The 12,743-nt window shown below is 46.5% G+C and overlaps 1 protein-coding gene across 4 annotated transcripts in view; it reads left to right on the top strand.

The window, feature by feature from the left end:
• The first annotated feature begins 201 nt into the window (after positions 1-201).
• The window catches only part of LOC125640350 (uncharacterized), a 39,835-nt gene continuing 27,293 nt past the window's right edge, over positions 202-12,743 (top strand). Inside the window, exons 1-3 of one of the 4 annotated variants that reach the window (XM_075130613.1) lie at positions 202-421; positions 4,595-4,700; positions 5,159-5,206. The gene's annotated coding sequence lies outside the window, so the exon portion shown is untranslated. The remainder of the gene's footprint in view (positions 422-4,594; positions 4,701-5,158; positions 5,207-12,743) is intronic. The other 3 variants (XM_075130611.1, XM_075130612.1, XM_075130610.1) reach the window with 3 other exon arrangements.

Here is a 12,743-nt window from a genome sequence, read left to right on the forward strand (position 1 = left end):
CTCAGGTTACCATCTGTAAAATGGAGATAACACCCCCCCTCCTCTCACAGGCGTGTTGTGAAGCTAGGTTAATCAATGTTTGTGAAGTGCCATATAACAGCCTACATGGAATGTTACTGGGTGGCTGGCCCCTCAAGAGGAGATGGGCCCTGCCCACCTGTGACACAGGCTATACTCCCCAGACGGAGGAAATGAATTGTGATGTGCGACAAATGGTTATGTGACTAAACCAAGCCTTGGGGGTGGAGGGAGTGTTAGAAAAAGAGAGGCTTGTGGACAGTCAGGGGGGACAGGCTGAGAGCTGGAGCAGAGAACAGGCTCCTCAGGAAGGAGGAGCTAAACCCAGTTGGAAACTGGTGGAAAGATGCTGCAGGGACCCTGAGAAACCAGGAAAGCAGCAGACCTGGTGGAACAGCTCCAGGTAGGAGAAGCCTAGGAGAGGCCACTTGAACTATTTTGGGACTTTGAGGATAGTTTGAATTATTTTAAACTTTTTGTTAATAAACCCAGACCCCAAGGAGGGGTGTTACTAGACTGTGAAAGCTTTCTTTGAGTTATTGAGGAATCCAAACAAAGGGAAACTGAGGCAGCATGCGTTGGAGCCACCTCTGGCCATGAGGAGGTGCTTGGGAGGTGGCCAGCTCAGTTACAAGGAAATTAATCATTCGGTCTTCAGAACAGGGTTTGAATAGTGTGCGGTAAACAAGGCCTGGGCCACACATTGAAGAATAAGGATAAAACGAAGTTTGACTAGCTGATCATTCACTGAGCACCATCCACCCTGTGCGCTAAATGATGCAGGGGTCCTGTGGAAAAACAACAGTGCGAAGCAGTGGGAAAAGGGGCTAATGCAATCCTTGAATGTGTAAACAGGGGAGCAGTGAGGAGGAGGAGAGAGCTGATTTCACCTCTGTTTACAGCATTTGGGAGATGAATACTGGAATCCTGCTGATAGTTCTGGTGGCCACATTTCAAAAAGGATGTTGAAAAATTGGAGAGGCTGCAGAAAGAGTCACAGCACTGATTTGAGGGCTGGGGGAATGCCTTATAGTGAGAGACTTGAAGATCTCATTCTGATTAGTTTATCAAAAAGAAGACTGAGAGCATTAAAGTGCATTAGTTCTGTCACAGGGAGAAAATACCAGGTTCTAAAGGACTCTCTAATCTAGCGGGAAAAGGCAGAACAAGAGCCAATGGCTGAAAGCTGAAGCCAGTCAAATTTAAATGAAAAATTAGGCACATATTTTTAACAGTGAGGGTGATTAACCATTGGAATATACTACTAAGGGAAGTGCTAGATCCTCCATCTCTTGATGTCCTCCAAGGGGTCATCTTGATGTCATCTCTGGATGGCTTTGTGGAAGATAGGCTTTAGCCAAGCACAAGTTATCTAGCTTAATACAGGAGTAACTGGGTGAAATTGAATTGCCTCTGATACACAGGAGATCAAACTAGATGATCTATGGTCCCTTCTTGCATTAAACTGAAACCACTAAGTATGTGATCATGGAATTAAAGACTGTCTCATAATGTGTACACACAAGAGAACTGAACTAAGATTGTATTTGCTAACTTGGTAACTCTCATTTTCTAACTTTTGAGGGCTTGAATTTACAACAGCAATAATGTTCTTTTAACATAGTTCTTTTGTTTGTAACTAGTGTTTATAATGCAGGATAATGAACTGGGCATTATATTTCCTTTGTCTGATGGTTTGCTGTATCATGAAGAGTTCCTGATTTAGTATATTGGGTGTCATTTTATGTTCTGGCCCACGCATTATGGTTATTCTATGTTTGCACAGTTACTTCATCTCTAACGGTATCTATCTAATTAGGAGCACATGCAATTATTTTGCTCCTTAAAAAGATTACAGTTTGGATATATTTACGAACTACAGTGTTGGGAGCTATACGCAATTTTTAATTAGTTAGATTCTGGTAGCCTTAAACTCAAAGCATTTTTGATTTTGTGGATGACTATGGTTGCATGAAAGATCAATCTTTTTATAACATATGTACTATTATTATTATTTTGATTATACTAGCATCTAGGGGCTCCAGCCAAGATCAGGGCCCCATTGTGCTATAGGGTTGGCACCTCTGAGCTACAAAAAAACAGGACATCTGTTATGCTCCTGAGCGCATAAAACTGGACAGCTGGCAATGTGTACTGAGCTCACGTGCAGATTTCCCAGGACGGCTGCCTCCAAAAAGGGACAATCCTGGGAAAACATGGACAGGTGGCAACCCTACTGTGCTAAGCACTGTGCAAACGCGTAGTGAGAGATGGTCTCTTCCCCCAAAGAGTTTACAGCATAAATAGGCAAGGCAGACACAAGAAGTATTATTATCCTCATTTTACAGATGGAGAATGTGATTTGCCCAAGGTCACACTGGAAGATTTGTAATCAGAGGAGTGAGGTTCTGGAACAGCCTCCCGCTACGAGTTGTGGGAGCAAACAACCTAATTCATTTTAGGCTAGAGCTTAATAAATGTCTGAGTGGGATTTTATGTATCAGTGGACACGGCAGCCCTGGGATCCCTTCCAGTTCACGTCTTATGATCCTAAAATCTCATGCTTCAGGTAGACCTGTAAGGTCTAGAAGGGATTTCCTGCCACCCCCAATGTATTATGGTGTGTGGTTGTTCTGGTTTGATTTTTGTCTCCTTCCTCTGAAGCAGCAGAGATGGCCACAGCTGAAGAAGGGACATGGGACAGTGTGGCCAGTACTCAGAGGTGACACTGAGAATTCTTTCTTGAGCACTGTCTGGTGCGTCTTACTCACATGCATAGTTTCTAACTGTCACCGGATGTGGGAAGGAATCTTCATCTAGGTCAGATTGGCAGGGATCTTGGGCATTGGCACACCTCTGTCCCTCCTGTTCTCTGCCTATGGCACACCATAATTTAGTGTCCTGAGGGCTGTAATACTTTGCACTAATTTTGATGGTTAGCCTTGGTGTATAGGTGGCTGGGGTGGCCTATGCTATACAGAAGGTCAGACTAGATGAGCGGTTTTCAAACTGTGGGTCAGGACCCCAAGTGGGTCACAACCCTATTTTCATAGATTCATAGATATTTAGGTCAGAAGGGACCATTATGATCATCTAGTCTGACCTCCTGCACAACGCAGGCCACAGAATTTCACCCATCACTCCTGCAAAAAACCTCACATCTATATCTGTGCTATTGAAATCCTCAAATCGTAGTTTAAAGACTTCAAGGAGCAGAGAATCCTCCAGCAAGTGACCCATGCCCCATGCTACAGAGGAAGGCGATCGGGGTCGCCAGGGCTGGCATTAGATTTGCTGAAGCCCAAGCCCCACTGCCCTGGGTTGAAGCCCAAGCCTGAGCCCCACTGCCTGGGGCTGAAGCCCTTGGGCTTTGGCTCCTTTCTCGGGGTGGGGGAGTTCGGGCTTTGCCCCACCTAGAGTAGCAGGGCTCGGGTGGGCCTAGGCTTTGGTTCCCCCTCCTGGGGTCATGTTGTCAGAAGGGGTCACGATGCAATCATGTTTGAGAACCCCTGGACTAGATGATCTGATGGTCCCTTCTGGCCTTAAACTCTATGTGGCAGAGGCAAGAATTGAACACAGATCTCCTGAATCCCAGTCCAGTGCCTTAACACCAGGCCAATTTTCCTGTACAAATAAGTTCAAAGGTAACATTTTCAAGAAGAACCTAAGTTCCATTTTCAAAGCAACTCAGGAATCTAAATCTCAAGGAAAGTCTTTATGTACCATTCTGAAAGAGAGTTATTAGGCTGCTGGTTCATTTCAATGTATTGTTTGTGTAGGTTACTACTTGCCTTGAGGTACCAGAGTTTGGCTCTTAGGTAGATCAGTTGAGTTACACAGGGTGTGGAGTGCAGGTAGAATTTGGCTCTTACTCAAACTCCCTGTTTTAATTGACACTGAAATACATACCAGTATGCCAGAAACCACACCATGCATATTAAAAGTCTGTATTCTCATCTGCAAAATACTCACAGCAGCCATGATTAACACTTGCATCAATATGATACGTACATAGCAAGACAATATCACTTCTTTAAACTCCCATCAAAGCACACCTAACCCTAACCTGGGCCACTTTCCAACCCTGGGTGTTAACTATGGCTCATGGCAAAAGTCCCTACAATTATTTTGGACCTGGCATAGTAACCACTTTGTCTCATCTCAAGCCAGACTGATGCTACACTTGGTTTTTTTCTTCTCTAACGGTCTTAAAATAAGGTCAGAGTAAATATAACCCACCCCTGTTGGAAGTGGGGAATTTGTGAAGCGATCTGTCCCTTCTATTCTTATTTTTAGTAAGCAGGACAGTTGTAAGGGCTGCCTAGCTCAGTGGTTCAGTTGGGGAGTTTTTTTTTTTTTTGGTCAATTTACTGCAAGATTCCAGCTGAGTTAAAGTGAACTTTTTTTCAGTTTCACTTGCTGTCACTACTCAGGACTGCCATCAGAAGGAGATCACAGGCAACGCTTGCACTGCTTTCCATATCACTAACTGGGAGTGAAATAAATAGCGCGCGGCTCATTGTAAGGCTCCTGAAATGAATGTGTGTAGAAACCTAAGCTAGCTCCTTCTCCCCAGTGCAGGAGGCGTGTCAGTCACTGGAGAGCTCTGTCTCTTTCTCCCCTGTTTTCACCATTAGCTCTACTGGGGCCAGGTCAAGTGGAGCTGTCCAAGTTCTTGACAGGTAATTTTGCTTCTTTCTTATCGCGTTACCGAACCTGCATTTGAAATGCATGTGCACAGCTCATGTGTTAGAAATGGAGAGATCACCTAGCTCTGGGAAAGCAATGATTATTAATTGCATCTTGGGAACCAGAAAGCTCTGCACAGAAATAGGTCATGGAGCAACATCTGGTCCTAGTCCATCCCTCTGCCAGATCCCTGAGATGTCTTTGCTCACTGGCCATGCAGAGGACCATCTCCTGGGTGTGTGCATGAGGACACCACATAGTAAATGCCAGTTACTGGATTTGGGTGCCCCAGTGACTGCTGAGGGTTGGAGCTTTGCATAGGGACTGGATGCTATTTGGGATAAGAGAAGCATAGGATTGTTTTAGTTTGTGCTAATAGGTTTCTCTTTATTCTCTTATTTCTCTGCTGGTTCTGGATTATTCCCACTGGGTCTGCTCTGGATTTCCACAGGGAGAGGTGTCTAGACAGGGAAATTAGGACTCAGAGCTGAGGAAGGAGGTTAGTAGGGGAATCTGGGACCTGGGACAAAGACCCTGAAAGGGATCTGCTGATTGGATTAGGGGGGTCTTCAACCTGGGAGGCGCTTCAGGTGTCTTGGATCCAGACATGGACCTTGGTACTTTTGGTGGGAGGGTGCTGGGGGAGTCTGGGACCTAGGACCATGCCCTTGACCTCAGGACCACCCCTGTATGTGAATCTCCCTGAGCTGGGCTCTGATCCCACCTTTCCTCTCTAGCTTGGGGCTGGACGTGGCTCAGACACCCTGTTTAGCTGAGCATTTCAGCAATACCCTCCAGCTCCCAGCAGTCCCAGCCTGTACTCAAGCTGCTGCCATGGCCCCAGGATTTCAGGGGGGGAGTCTAACTCATGACTTTGTGCCAACATATCTCCTGCCAACCTGGCCCCATGGGAGACACAAGGCTGTCTTCACCACGCAGCAGGGTGTAGCAAGCAATTCCTACATGTGCCCACAAATCTTGGGCTGTAGCACAGCCTCCCTTGGTGCCTCCCCATCATCTCCTAAGCCAGGGCTTGCCCTTGTGCTCACTAGCACAGCAAGTGCAGTGAGCTATCAGATATAATCACGGCCCCCTTCTTTAGCTCCTTCGCCCTGAGGATCCCAAAGTGCTTTACAAACTGTAGTGAATTAACCCGCCATTTCCCCCATCCCCGGAGGTAGATGACTATTAATATCTGAATTATTACTTATGCCATAATTTTAGACAGGGAAACTGAGGCACAAAGCAGCTACAGAGGCTGTGGGAGAGCCACAGGACTAGATCCCAGATCTCCTGAGTGCCTATCCCCTGGTTCTAACCACTGGGCAGAGCTCCCTTGTGTGAGTATTGACATTTGACCTCTGTTCATATCCATCACCCAGCAGTGCTACTCAAGGTTCCTCCATGCTCTGCCTGGTCAGAGTCCTGATTGTGAAGGCTCCAGGACCCTGGTAGATGTTGGGGGAGGGGCTGTTGGAGCCTGCCAGTCACTGTAAGAAACATGGCCATCCACAGTACAGGAAATTAACAATTCCATGTGATGGCACATGCCCTCCTGTGCCAATACTCCTAGGAAGACACCCTGGGGACTCATAGCTGCTAGGGACTAAGAGTTGAATGCTCAAAAGGAGTTAGGTGCATAACTTCCATTAACTTCATTAGAAGTTAGGCTCCTAAGTTTTATTTAGGCTTTTAACTATTTTTGAGTAGTCAGTCCTAAATACCACCAGTCCTCCTGTGTACGGAATCCTGAGGGCCAGGGACAGCTCCTACTGTAAGACACTGTTAGAGAGGACAGTGCACACCTGGCAGCACGCACTCAGCCCCTGCGGGGGATAGGGGAGAAGACAAAAGCTGAGGCAATGGAAGAATAAAAAGGAAAAAAGTTTGTGCCTCCAATTCCACCTCCCCATGTCAGCTTTCAGATTAATGGCACCTCCCTGCGACACATAAAGCTGGGTTGACAGCCAGCGTGACCTGGGATGTTAACCTTCCCCAAAGTACCTTTCCTAGGCAAACTCATCGGAAAAGTAGCAATGACCAGGCTCCAGCAGTCCCATTCCTTTCAGATGAAAGCCTACCACCCGTGACTCATGTGCTCATCTCCACAAGACTGTGGTACTGTAATCCCTGCTGCCTAAGGCAGCCGGCCAAGGCCTGTTAGACTCCAGGCTGTGGGCTGGCAGCTGTGAGCACATCAGATCGGTTCTGCATGTTTTACACCAGTTCCCTGATTGCTTCTAAATCATCTAGTTGAAGGACGTAGTCCTAATCTTCCAGGCACCAGATTTTCAAAAGTATTTAGGAGCCTAAACATTCAGAGGAGTGCCTAGTGTGATAGGCACCTTTGGAAAAAAATAAGTCCCATTGATTTCAGTCAGAGTTAGGTGCCTAGGCACTTTTGAAAATCACACTTGGTGCCTAATGCTTTTGAAAATCTTGCCCAAAGTCCTCCAGGGTCTTGAATCAGGGTATGTCAGGGCCCTCCTCTCCGTATATGCTCCACCAAGACAGCGGTGCTCACTGGGGACACAAACTAGAAGGGGCTACAGTGAAACTGGCACAAGCTGGAGTCACGGCATTCTTAATGCTGGGTCCTTGCCTGTGGAACCTCTTACTGGAAGAGTTCTAGCTTAAGTCAGTGGCAAAACTTCCATTGGCTTTAGTGGAGCCAGGATTTCACACCTAGTCTGTCTGTTTTTAGAGGCAGGGGCAAAACCTGCCCTTTCCTGGGAGAAGGGCAGGGGGAGAGGGAGAATTCTGGACTGTGTGGCTGGACTCTGGGATAGCAAGAGCAGAGCCCGCTGGGATGATTTATATGATTAACTTAATGAATTTTGCACCTAGACACTACTCTCATTGGCACCCAGGTGGCTGGGCAGACAAATAGATTGACTAGAATGGCACTAAACATGGGTTTTCTGTCTAGAAATCCCTCTTACAGCGGGTTGAAACTGGATGATTCAGGAGCTGGGTAATGGGAAATAGAGACATTTACACCTACATCACTGGTTGAAACCCAGCCGAGGTCAGCAGTAAATAGCCCTTTTGTGGAGGTAGCTGTCTGGTGGCCCCTATGTGAAATGAGCTGGTGGCACTAGTCTGTTTCTTAGCAGACAGTCCTTTGATCCTGAAAGCCGCCATCACAACTGGCAGGACTCAGCAGCCTTGCTGGCTATGGAGGGACTGAATGGACAGAGAGTAAACTCTTCCCCCCTGGCTTATTCAGGTACTTATCCCATGCCCATCACCATAGTATCTGAGCACCTAAAGGATTATTCCCATTTTCCAGTTGGAGAAACTGAAGCACAGAGAGAGCCTAAGTGACTTCTCCAGGGATGCCCAGGAGAATCTCTGGTACTGTGAGGAACGGAACCCTCAGAACCCAAATAGAGCTTCTCCCTCAACCCCCGAATTGGCCTTCTCAGGACAGGTGTGAAGCAGGGAAGCTTGCACACCTGCTGTCCTTGTACCTTATGGGACTAAAGAGAAGATTCCAGTTTCCTGCACTGTGAGTTGGGAACCTTTCACCACCACTATAAAATACCTGGTCAATGGTTTGCTTTAGAGGCAGCCCACCTCTCCCTCTCCTGAAAGCAAAGGGTTCTGTTGTCAGTGATGGGCATAGAAAACGCAGAACTGGTACTCATCTCTGCAGGTTCCTGGGGCGCTGGTTATACACACTTGGAAACTCACCTCGTTAACATTGCGCAAGGGCGGAATTTTTCCAGGTGATTTGGTGCTGCACTGTTTCTGCAAGTGTATTTCTCTGACATGTCAGGGACAGGCTAGACAGGATGGCTTCATTTCCATATAGGAATCTTCCAGGGAGGGGATGTTTTCCAAACTGTTGCCACTGTCCCCTTCTCCTGGAGATAACATTTAACTTCCCAGACAGCGCAGTGCACTTTCTGAAGAGTTCATAGGAAACGACAGTGAGCCCCGATATCTCTTGATCTGCCAGCAGCATCTGTAGAGACATGAGTGTTTGGTTTCTCGGAAGGTGAAAGTAATTTCCCATAAGGTTAAAGCAGATCATTCTTGCTACAGTCATTGAAACGAAAGGTTTCTCTTTGCATTGCCTTGCCTTCTCAGTCCCTGTGTATTCAGTATTCTGTCCTCAGTTTGATACAGGGCTTGGGTCAAATTCTGCTCTCACAGCTACTGGTGTGAATCACGCCTGACCATATTGATGTCAGTGGAGTTACTCTGGACTTACATCATAATAAATGAGAGTGGACTGTGGCTCTTTTTTTTTTGTGAAATGAGAGTTTTGCTCTGTGAATGTTTCCTTTTGAAGAGAAAGCCACAGTTCTATAGTCAAGGCTATAACAAGGGCTCCATTATCTACCCCCTCGATAGTCCTTTAAAAAAGGTTGTGTGTACTCCAGATTTTGCAGGTGTGCATGGTGGCTGGAGGATAGGTTTCTGGCAATCATACAAACCGTTTCTGAGGTCGGGGTCTTACAGAAAACAAATGTATTTTTGGCATGTATTTCTACAAAACGAAACTGACTTAGCAACTGCAGATTTCCCTAAGGAGATGAAGTGCTCAGGAGTGTTTCTGGAAAGTGGGGTGTTCAGTTTTGGAGATAATAGAAAGGTGTGAATACATTACAGGCCTCCACTGAGGGCATTCTTGTCATTCAGGCCTGGTGCACTTTGCAAAATTCATCACAGGTCCACAAGTTCTCTTATGGCAATTATAAATCTCATGGTGTAATGGCTAGAGTGCTGTCTTGGGACTCAGGACACCTGGGTTCTAGTCCCATGACTACCAGTGGCCTGCTGGGTAACCTTAAGCAAGTCACTTTGCTTATCAGTACCTCAGTTTCCCCACCAATATAACATGAATGAGGTTACCTCTTTGTAAAGCCCAGAGATCTACTGATGAAAAGTGCTCTGTAAGAACTAGGTACTATGATTGTTACAAGTGCTGCTGTCTTGTACAAGCCTAGCATCGACTCCTGTGGTGTTTAGAAGCCACCCCTCCAAGGACTTTTGCTTGCCAGTCTCTTCTAATCCCCATGCCCCAACAAATACACACCTCTGGGGAAAAAATGTATGAACACACTGTCAGCTCCAGGTGACCTTCATACATTTTTCTGCAGGCCTAATAGACTTTATGAAGCTTGCCACACACTATAAAGTTTGCCATCGGTCTGGTAGGATTTAGAAAGTGTCCCTGTACGGGGACTAGGCCTCTCCGAATCTGTACAAAGGAAAACACTTGAGTTCTGCATACTATGCCTGCTAAGCTTGAACATGTACACCCAACACACAAAGTCTGGGGTTAGTCCACCCCTAAGCTACTCAGCAGGGGGATAGTTTCCCTGCATGCACACATCCCCTGGGAAGTTTGCTAGAACTTAGAAGGAAAGCTGGAGGGATTTGTAAGTTTCATTGGCAGATCCAGCACAAGACCCAGAGCTCCTGTTCCAGGGGTTTGTCAAGACCTCTGTTGGATCCAGCACTCATTACAAGCGTCATTAGACTCAAAGTTCTGACTGCAACGCCGAGGTGTGTCAGATCAATCCATACAAATAGAGTGGGCTGGGGCAGAGGGGGATGAAAATTCCCCATGCAAAAGATTGGTTGAGCTAGGATTAAGGTTGAAAGATCATATCAACACATAAGGTAAAATCCTATTAGATCATTGTAGGTTTACAATAAACAAATGTTGTAAACAAAATTCTAAGTTAAGCCTGCACAACTTAAAAATAAAACCCAAACAATTAAAAATATGGAAATGCGGAATTAAGGTACCATAGCAACCTTAATTCTGCCCCCTGTCCCTGCACACTCCCCCTCCAAATACATCCTTTACATTGTATTCCCAGTCTGGCCAATGGCCTGCTAGTGACCTTGGGCAAATCATTTCGCTGCTCTGGGCCTCAGTTTGCCCAAGTTTTCATTATCTGTGAAATGCAGATAATGACACCGACCTCCTTTGTAAAGCCATTTGAGAGCTACTGATGAAAAGAGCAATATAAAGGCTAGGTATTATAATTATTTCATTGGCAATGTCAGCCACTCCCCATCAGTAATGCTCTCATTCTGCATTAGAGGTTGTCCAAAAATGTCCACTGAAAGTAAATTGTTTTCATTGTCTGAGTGGCATTTCTCCAAATACAGTAGGTACCCACTGTCCACAGGCTACCTGCATGACTACAGTTTCTTCACCACTGCTTTGCTCAGCAAGCCAGCTTCACTAACATCTTGTCATGCACTTCACATATACATGCTATAGCCATGTCCATTCTACCTGTTTACTCATCTTCTCTTCTACGTACGCCACAAGCAGCCTCCACAACCCACTCTCCACCACTATTCTAGAAGTGTCAAAGCCACAAGAAACTGAGGGAAAAATTAGGCCCTCCGGGACACCTGTGCAACCCAGTTTCCAAAGGTGCAACTGGGTAGAATTTAACAAACACTGCCATTCAGGTGAGAACAGGAACTTCTAGGCATTATTTTAGAACAATACAGAAAATCTTATGCTATTCTATAAATCGACAGTGCACCATCACCTGGGATACTGTGTTCCACTTTAGTCACCTCGGGTAAAATCTTCTACAGTGATTCAAGCACTCGGCAGCCTAAATCTCATTGAAAGCCAGTGGGATGTAGGCTCCTAAGTACCTACATCACTTTTGAAAATGTGATTCACCTAAGTGACTTAGGAGCATTCTTTAAAAAAATGTTACCCCTGGGATGAGGGGAACCCCATCGTGGGCGAGAAAAGGTTAAAGGTCACTTAGGAACATTCACTCCACCTGCATGGTGGTTAGATAGCTACTTGTCAGCCAGAAGGAGCAGGACTTAAAGACAGATCAAGTGCTAGCTGATACCTGGGCCTTATAAGTAAGTTGAGAGTGTTCAGACGCAGGGAGAAGCAGTTGGCTGGCTTGCTCCTCTGAAGGGCTGAAGGAAGACTAAGATGGGGTGGACCAGTGTGGGATACCAGAGCTGGGGAAGGCAGTGGAACCCCAGGCAAGGGTTGAGAATAGGATGGGGTGTTACCTCCCAAGGGGTTTGGACTATTCACTTCTCAGCTGGAGGGCTGAGTGGTGTGCAAAGACAGACAACCTGATGGGCATGCTGGAGATGAAACCCCATGCAACATTACACCCTAACGCATGGGAGCACACTGGTGGTGAGCACTCACCATTCCAACCCCTCATTCAGGAAAGGGAGAAAGAAATTGGCCCTGAAAAGGGCAATAACAATGCTCCTTGGTTGAGAAGGGGATGGAGCTTCCACAGGAGGAGAGATTAAATGGACCAGGAGTCTTGAGATTGGCAAGAAGAGGAGAAAGAGCTAAGGGCTTTCTGTCGGGGGGAGAGAGACGCATTGTCTTTCCATATTCAATGCTGTGATTCCTGAGCAGAGAATGGTTTTGATTCCCCGGCCACACTATTGTTGGCTATTTATTTTGTGATCAGAATTCCTGCCGAAAGGGGATTCAGATAAGGCTGCAATCTCCATCTGCTTAGTCACTCCAGTAGGGCTCAGTTCGCTAGGCTTAGCATAGTCTTCTAGATGCTTTCTGTATTCAGTGCAGTAGGAAATAAAGAGCAGAGATCTGGCAGGTCAGATAGCAAGCATAGTAAGCATCCTTCCCAGGCAGAGCAGCAAACTGGAAGCTGTGCTGAGAACCAGGCAGGCACTGGCTGCTCAGCCCTCCACCAGGGATGGTCTGACACATAACCAACACAAGTAACTGCTGGGGGCTCCACCTATCTGCCTCAACTCAAGGCCGGATTTGCTCCACTTCCACCACCCTCTTCTGACAACAGAACCCAGGGAGAAGGTCCATTGACCCAATCTCCCATCACCAGCCCTGGGGTCAGAGGGTGAGGAGCTTCACAGTCTGACTTCCTTCTTCTCTCTGGCAACAGGACTGGAGGAGAACAAGCATGAACAAGAAAAATGACTGGTCCCCACTGTGCTCTCAACAGCTCATGGCCTCAGTTACTACTTGGAACCATACATGCACTAAGGCCAGAGCGGATTCCAACCACAGAGAGCTCTCA

This window comes from Caretta caretta, chromosome 7, assembly GCF_965140235.1.
Source record: "Caretta caretta isolate rCarCar2 chromosome 7, rCarCar1.hap1, whole genome shotgun sequence".
In the NCBI taxonomy this organism is placed as follows: Eukaryota; Metazoa; Chordata; order Testudines; family Cheloniidae; genus Caretta; species Caretta caretta.